The 9,066-nt window shown below is 37.7% G+C and overlaps 1 pseudogene; it reads left to right on the forward strand.

Moving 5' to 3' along the window:
• The first annotated feature begins 2,846 nt into the window (after positions 1-2,846).
• On the forward strand, positions 2,847-8,660 carry LOC107653651 (T-cell acute lymphocytic leukemia protein 1 homolog; annotated as a pseudogene).
• The last annotated feature ends 406 nt before the right edge of the window (positions 8,661-9,066 follow it).

Below are 9,066 nucleotides of genomic sequence, written 5' to 3' on the forward strand. Positions count from 1 at the left end.
TTATAAAAACGAATGAATGACTAAATAAAACAAATATCGTGTTTTTTGAGTAGGGACTATTTGTACCTAATTTTAATGTTATTTAATCCGATCTGTTCTGTTAAATCTCATCAATAGGCTCCTGAACAGCAATTGCTGTATGCTTTTCCCATTTATGTCTTTCTCAAAAGTAGGCTACAACTGTACTCTGGCTAATGTAATGCAATGATCTTCAGTTATGATGTAGCCTAATTTTCTACGCCAAATCGGATGGACGTTTGTCGCGCAAACCCAAATATCTGTTTGTTTCCCTTGCACGTTTCACTGACCACCAGGCGTTTAGTAACACGTTTTCTTGAGATATAATAATAAGTAACGATACAGTTTGGTTCGCGACTATTTAGCGCATTCTGACTAACTTAATCTCACTCCTTTCGTTACTTAAACATTGTTTGAAAACACTGCTATGAGATGGAAACGAAAACTTTAAAATCTCCCAACTGTTAGTTTTGACTTCGTTTGAGGTGGGTATTCTAATTATCATACAGCGACTTAATAATAACTTAACGACGTGATTCGTGCAGTGCTCCAATCAAACACCCATAACTCACCCATTTCTATTGGTCAGGATCAGGGAAGCCTGCAGGAAGCTGGTCGTGACCTCAGCGTGATCAGATGCACGACGAGTTCGTCCTCGAGCACTGAGAATCGTGACAAGATCATCCGATCATGCTTCTAAACAACAATCACTTTCCTGCTTATGGGGAAACGGGTGAATATGAAGATATGTAGCTTTCCGAACATTTAGTCATTTAAAAGTTTGAAGAACTCAAGAAGAACTTACCTCAAGTGTGAAGGGTCAATTTGAGTCCACCATGAGAAGGAGAGAGTTAGTCTGCATCTTGAATGGGTAAATGTAATGTTCTTAGGCTGGGTGTTTATTATTAACACCTGGAAATAATGCGAGTAAATTTAGAGCAGATTTATATTGGATTGAGCAAACATGGGGAAAAGCTTGTCATGGGAGGAAGCTGTCATGGTGGTAGTGTCTGCCAAACAGCACTAGTACACCCAGTGGCTCTCATCCCTGTCTGATGGATGAACCCGGGGTCGTTGGCTCACTGATACCGTCTTATCGCACTCCGCAAGGTGCTCCTTTGAGGTTTACACCAAATTCTGGCGAGTCTCGCAGGGCATCCTTCCCAAATCACTCCAAATCCGTGGCGATGAACTAACAAAGGCCCGAGATCAAAGGCTCTCAGATGATGGAGCTGATTTCCCACATATTATTCTGCGTCTATTTCATACATTCATTCATGAAGATATAGCCTATTTATCAGTCGTCTGCATTCTCCTCTATACCTGACACGCCTCTCCAGTGATGACAATTACGGATATCTGTGCTAATGTTGGAGGAAATGTGTTGACAACGATGATGACGAGCTAATGGGCTTTATATCTCCATCATCATCGAAACGTCTTTAGTACACGCAAACATTTGCACGTAACTGCAGAGAAAAACATAGGAGTGACCAAATTATGATGGTAACTGAACCATATTCCTTTTCAGCTGGCTTCTGAATATAGGTGCACATTGGGCTACAAATATAGTAGACAAGTTACGTTTTTATAGTCTATTATTATATAAACTGTCACAATAATGTATTAATTATATAGTAAATAACGTATATCGAATATCAAGGATGCAACAATACTGACATTTTGGCTCAAGTTAAAGCCAGTATTATACATTATACAGCCTATATTTTTCATTGTATGTAAAAATAACACTCAGGGCCTATATAAAGCGAGAAAATATTATAATGATCATATAAAATATCACTATAGACTATAAAATAAAAAATATTAAATAAATATATGAAATTGTACATTTAACATATAGGCCTACGTTTTAAAAAGTGTTCAAATCTCCAAATTAGAATTTTGCATATTTTAAGTGCAATAATGCATCAAAACATTGTAAACAGAAGTAAAAAAATTTTTTAAGAATTATTTACATTTTATAATTTTAAAGAGCCTAAATATCAAATATCAGACATTATCTTACAATATGCTCCAATTCTGCTCGATTTTAACAATGCTGATGTTGTTCACAAATATATATTGTGCATCCTTAATTATTACATTTATTTGTTCTATTCTAAAGAATGTGTGAAGATGTGTAGCCTACCTTAAAACAGGTAAATGAGACAAAATACATGTGAAGAATTAAATCCAACGTCCCCTATTAAAATCATTAACATATCGCGATTAGTTTTGTGCATTCTTGGATTGACCAGAAATGAAGTAGAATTCATAACAATTAGCTTTTGCAATTTGTGTCTGTCTACCTTTATATCCTGTCTAACATGTTTTACTCAGTGAGTGTGGGTTATGTAGCCTACATAATTTCCAGTTTAATCTGAACGCCCGAAAACGCTGAAATGTGTAAAACAAACAGCCGCTAATGGCACTTTTCAACCCTACATCCCCAGCTGATATCACTGAAAACGTGTTACTTTTGGCCGCATAATTAATTTCTGATTAAGCCCTGGAGCAGTTCAACAATATTACGCATTCGTTTTTTCCCCTCGATCTGCGGAGTTATTTTTTTATGCATATCCATTCACAATATGTCTTTTTTTTTCTCTTCGCATTTGCCCTCGATAAAAAGCAAAATAATAATGAGTCATTTCACAAATAATGGGTTTAGGGGCTTATCGACCGCGCAGTGGCCGCCACTGCGCTCTTATCTCACCTGGCCACATTGCGCCCGTGTTCCGCTCCCCATACTGAGAGGCGCGCGCTGGACGTGATGTGGAATTATATAGACCTCACTTCCAGTTCCACACAGCACTTCAGTGCATCTAAAACCTCAGACATGGATGACCCACCACAAAATGGCTCCATGCACACACTAACATCCACCGCCCGATGACGGTAAGAGGCGAATATCGGTGTTTCTGCGCTCATTTGATAGTAATGCAGGTCATAATTAGGCTTTCTATCGAAGCCAGATGATTATTATAAGGTCAGATATGATTTATATATATATTTTTGGTTGTATTCGGTCTTGGAGCAAATAGGCCCTTGAGCCTGCAGAAGGCAGACATCGATTTGGCATTTATTCTATAATTAACGCGCGTTTTAGACATAATCGTTTAATCTAAAGTTACGAAATTCGATTCAGTTTTCCACATAAAATGATATTTTCTTTTTTTTTTCCCGTTTAGTGCTTAAAACAACAGCCACCATAACTCCATTAATAAATGTGGCATTTATTCTATAATTAACGCGCGTCTTAGACATAATCGTTTAATCTAAAGTTACGAAATTCGATTCAGTTTTCCACATAAAATTATATTTTCTTTTTTTTTTTCCCGTTTAGTGCTTAAAACAACAGCCACCATAACTCCATTAATAAATGGACGAAACTCATTGATATTTCATTTATAAAACTAAAATTGACATTTTGGTCGGGCTATTATAAACATATCCTAAACACGGATTATTTGTTTTTCAAGTTTATTGACATTCACGTGTCGAATTATTAGTCTATTTGAGACCGTGCAAATAGCCTCTGTTTATTATCGTCAGATCTGGTTGTTTTAAAGCAACTCGGAGCAAATATAAGCACTTGCATAAGCCTATATTATAAATACAAGAGACATTATTAAATAGCTATGGAGTAAACCGAAAGACGTAAATGTAAAAGTGTGTCTAAGTTGGGTATGATGTAGCCTATTAATCATGATCATGTAGTATATTTAAACACAAAAACAAACTTTATTAAAAGTAGACGACACTGGATTCTCTGTGAATGAACTAATAGGCCTATTATCGTGCATCAATCTTATAAATTTTTTTTTTTGCGACGACGAAATTACATTATAAACAATCAGTCAACTACAAAAAAAGCTAAAAGCTATTTTAAGTATCTATAATATTTAAAACCAGACAAAAATGCGCAAAAATATACGCAACTACTGACGTAAAAACGTTCGTTTTAGCTCCAATCCTGGATTAAAAAATTAAAAGACATAATTAACAACGCATATAAATAAATTAAGCCACCACCATATTGACAGTAACATCACATCCAAAATAAATAGGCTAATATGAATTTATATTGAAATATACGAAATTATATTAATTTAGATTATAGTGACGAGTCATGTTAAAATAATAATAAAGTTGGTCCTTTAAATGTAAGAATATGATTTAATATGTAAATTTGGGAAGGTGTTATTTAATATGTGATGTAATAATTCTGCAGATTAGCTATATTCTGTTAAAATGTAGAACAATGTTAGCCGAAGATAAGCTCTTTCCCAACCAAGACACCGGTATGACACGCTTATCTCCAGATACCATGAGCAGAATGATGATATGACAGACCAAGGTCAGGTCGAGACGAGAAAAAAAAAAACACTAAACACACATGCACACACCCGTAAAAAAAATTTAATAAAAAACTCTTTGAAATGCATCAAATGTCTCATTTTAGTTTGTAGGCTACATTTAAACAAACTTGCTTGTCTATGTATTCATGGAAGAGTAAACGTCTAGAAATGATCCGGCCTTTGCATGGCTCCAGCAGCTGAGTGAGACACACATGACACGTGCTGTCATAGAGCTGCATTACTGTACACTCTCAGTGTTTCCAGTCACGCGCGCGCTCAGGACAGAAAGGATGCGTGTAATAACGCAGGCGTTCAATTCCGCTCAATCAAAGGTGTGTTCTTTCACAGGTGACCTCCGATGAGAAGCTAAACAGCCGCTGGATTGGTTGGGAATTACAGTTTTCTTTGGATACCACTATATACATAAGCTTTTGGGAAAACCGCTTTTTTGGATTCTGACTGAAGGATGATGGAAAAACTGAAATCCGAGCAGTTTCCGCTCAGCCCGAGCACGGAGGGCTGCGGATCTCCCCCGCCCGAGGAGGGAGATGCATGCGGGAAACAGGAAGGCACGACGGCGGAGACGGCGGAGACGGGAGAGCATCAGCTCCCCGAGGAGCGCTGCGTCCTTAATGGCGTTGCCAAGGAAACGGCTCACCACGCCATCGAGCTAAAAAAGGAAGTGGCGGTGATCGAGCTGTCCAGGAGAGGAGGGAGCGCGGATATAAAAGGCAGAGAGCTCAAGGCAGACATCAGCCATAAGGTGCAGACCACCGAGCTGTGCAGACCACCGATTCCACTGCCGCTGCCTCCCAGAGACCCGCTGACCGACACTCGAATGGTGCAGTTGAGTCCGCCCGCTTTCCCTCTCCCGGCACGAGCGATGCTCTACAGCAACATGACCCCACCGCTCGCCACTATTAACAGGTAACTTCTACTTTTACACAGCATGCAAAGTAAAATATTAAATAAATACATACATTTAAACGTTTGTTGCAAAATAAGATGCATTTACGAAATACATAGCCTAATGAATTTGCATGATACTATTTTAAAATCTTTAATTTCTCGTTTTTAAATTTTCTTACACTATTTCTTACAATATAATTTATTTTACGATACCTGAAATAATCGGTAGACTACACTATAATTCTATCAAAACATACAGTTACTTGCAGTTATATTAAATGGTCCTGAAACATATAGCCATATACTGTATTAAAAGGTTCATCTTTTTTATTATTTATTTTATCATCTTCTCCTTATCTAATAAAAGAATGTTAAATATAATGCACTAAAATGTATATATAGACATTTCTATTTTTCCTTACTCTTTCCCACTTCTATTCTATTCGATAGGCTATATTAAATGTAAACACTTCGTTTTCTCCATCAGCAATGTAATATGTTAAAGATAAATCGAATGCATTCAAATTTATTTTAAAAAACACTTTTCCTAAGCTTTTTTTCTATTCTACTCTATAATTTAAATATTTAATTGTATAAGTTCTGATTTTTAAAGACATTTTATCTAAGAATATGTAATATAATGCATTAAAATGCATTTATTCTAAGCTTTTTCTATTGTAATCTAACACTTTAGTATTTAAGTGCTTTCTCATTTTAAAGACATTTTATCTTGGAATATGTGAAAGATAAATATAATTAATTAAAATGTATTTTTATATGCACATTTTTCTAAGCTTATTCTATTCTATTTATGTATTTAAGTGCGTTCTTATTTTTAAAGGCATTTTATGTTGGAATATACATATAATGCATTCAAATGTATTTTTATATACACTTTTTTTCTAAGCTATTTCTATTCTGTTCTGTTTTGTTCAATGACATTTGAAGCAGATAAACAGGAACCTTTTAGGATAATTTTTCACATTTCCAGTTGCTTAAATCACCGTGTGTGTTTGTCCTCAGTGGTTTTGCTGAAGAAGCGGATCAGTATGGGATGTATCCCAGCAGTCGAGTGAAACGCAGACCTGCACCTTATGAGGTTGAAATCAGCGATGGTAGGAGCATTTTAGATCTTTTTAAGTATGGTAAGCCACTCTTTGGCTGTGCTTTTCTCTTTCTTCTCATGATTTCCCATCCATCATCTCAGTCTCATTCTCTTCATCTAAAACAACACCATGCACCAAACAAGCCAGATTTAGTAAAATAATACATAATAAGGAAAAGAACATACAAAATTAAAATGATAAATTAAAACAAACAAAATAACTTCATGATGTCTTTATCTGCTTATTACCTGTACAATTACTTTGTGTCACTTAAAATCTTTTTAAATTAATCATTCATTTTCTAACAACTTATTTATGAATTTATCATTTGAAATTTTCATGCACTTTAATCTAACATCTTTTTGTGCCAAGGAATGTCACAATTGCATTAAAAAAAAAAGTCAAATAAATGTTAGTTAGCTAAAGTGACAATTTCCATAATGTCAGTATCTTTGCATCCCTAAAAATCATACTGCATTGCACAGAAATGCATTTCTTAAGATAAACTGAGAACAAAATAATGTTGTGAAACAAAGAAGATTTAAGACAGTAATCAGGCATGTAAGAGAGAGAGAAAAGTGGTTACATTTGCCAACAGGAACCGACCCCCCCCCCCCGAAAAAATTCAGTGTATGCACTGGAGAGATAGCTGCTAGTTGCCTATAAAAATGCAAATATGAGTCAATGTGTTTGGCTGCGTGTACTGACACAGAAATGCAGGATTCTAATGAGACGAAAATGGCAAATGCGCAACACAATATGTTCTTATATGATATAGAAGAGCATCAAAGGTAACACTACCCTAACCACCATTTCAAAAACGCTTTAAATTATTCCTTAACTCAAGAGGTTGGGAATCCATTTAACTAAGTGTAATTATATGAAGTCACTGGTGCATCAAGCAAAGTGAAGCATTGATAGGCCTGTTCCAACAGAGCTGTCTAGGATGAGAAATGGCCCTGAATAATTGAATGTAAAATGCCATAGATAATAGAAAGGTTAATTAATTCTTGGCTAAATAGAGGGAGATAAAGAGCTAATCTATCAGTGAGAAGTGAGTGAACACCTTAGGTGTGTTCACAAGAATACCACTGTTAAAGCACTCAACCGCGTCGCTGATTTGTTACGAACAAGAGCTCACCCTCTGAAGTAAATAAAATCCAGATTGTGACACCCCAAACCACTGCGAAAGAGTATAACCTGACTATACTTCCTTTGCTTTGCAGGTTCACAGCCCAAAATCGTGCGACGGATTTTCACCAACACCCGCGAGCGCTGGCGGCAGCAGAACGTGAACGGTGCCTTCGCTGATCTACGAAAGCTCATCCCCACCCCCCCCCCCGACAAAAAAGCGCTGGCGGCAGCAGAACGTGAACGGTGCCTTCGTTGATCTACGAAAGCTCATCCCCACCCACCCTCCCGACAAGAAGCTCAGCAAGAACGAGATCCTCCGCCTGGCCATGAAGTACATCAACTTCCTGGCCAAGCTCCTCAACGACCAGGACGACGTGGTGGGCGGCGAAGCCCCTGCCCGTGCCACCCGAGACGCGACCCTGGCGCGGGATGACCTCCTTCAGGAGATGCTGAGCCCGAACTCCAGCTGTGGGAGCCTCCTGGACGGGGACGCTAGTCCGGAGAGCTTTACCGAAGACCAGGACTCATCGGTGGAGTCCAGGTCTTCAGCAAGGGCACTGCACCATTCCAGCCTCCCACTAGACGGAAATGCCCAGCGATGACTGATTTGGCGTTGGTGGACTGATTTCTGGAGCCCTGGGTTTGAGAGGGCTTCATGGACCTCAACTAGCGTATGTTCATGTTGTGTGCAAGCATATTCTTACATATGACTTTCTGTTAAGCTCTTCTCTTCGCACTTCGACGCTAAGGTGCCCTCCGCGGTGAGACGCTGGTACGGGGGAAAACGTCAGGTAGATTTGTAGTCCACATTCGGTTGCTTAGGCAGGAATTGTTGATCGCCACCTGGAAACAAAAAGAAAACAGATTGAATGGTACCCACATCTCATCAGGTACACCACTGGGAAGGAGGTCATTGGAAACAGCTGGACTTTTACAACAAAAAAAAGAGCATTTGAAGCAAGAAAAGGAATAGTTCACCCAAAAAAAAAAGACAATTTTGGCATCATTTACTCGCCCTCATATCATTCCAAATGAGAGTTTTTATTTTCGGTGGAGCCCAGAAAAAGAAAATTTGAAGAACCTTACAATGAAAGTCAATGGGGTCCAAAGTTTTTGTTTTTGGACCCAATTGACTTCCATTGACAGAAAGTCCTACAGGTTTGGAGTGACATGAGGGTGAGTAAATGATAAAAAAATGATGAAAATGATGATGCTCTTGATTATTACAAAAACATGATTACGGACTCCCCGGCTTTGTGCAACGTCTTTAAGACAAATGTGTACATACTGGGAATTTTAATTAATTGGTTATGACCTTTATTTTAAACATTACTAGCGTCAGTGGCAATAGCAACAAAATGCTATTTGGAAAAAAAACACCATTTTGTAAATGGTTTTTCGGTATTATGTTTCAAAACCCACACACATACAAGAAAAATGGTGGAGGAGGTACAAGAACGTGTACATAGACCGGGATAATGTTGTGTGTCTGTAAAGATGACCCTTGTTCCTTTAGACTGTTCTTTTGCATTGTG

Source organism: Sinocyclocheilus anshuiensis, unplaced genomic scaffold, assembly GCF_001515605.1.
Source record: "Sinocyclocheilus anshuiensis isolate Anshui unplaced genomic scaffold, SAMN03320099.WGS_v1.1 scaffold1079, whole genome shotgun sequence".
Lineage (NCBI taxonomy): Eukaryota > Metazoa > Chordata > Actinopteri > Cypriniformes > Cyprinidae > Sinocyclocheilus > Sinocyclocheilus anshuiensis.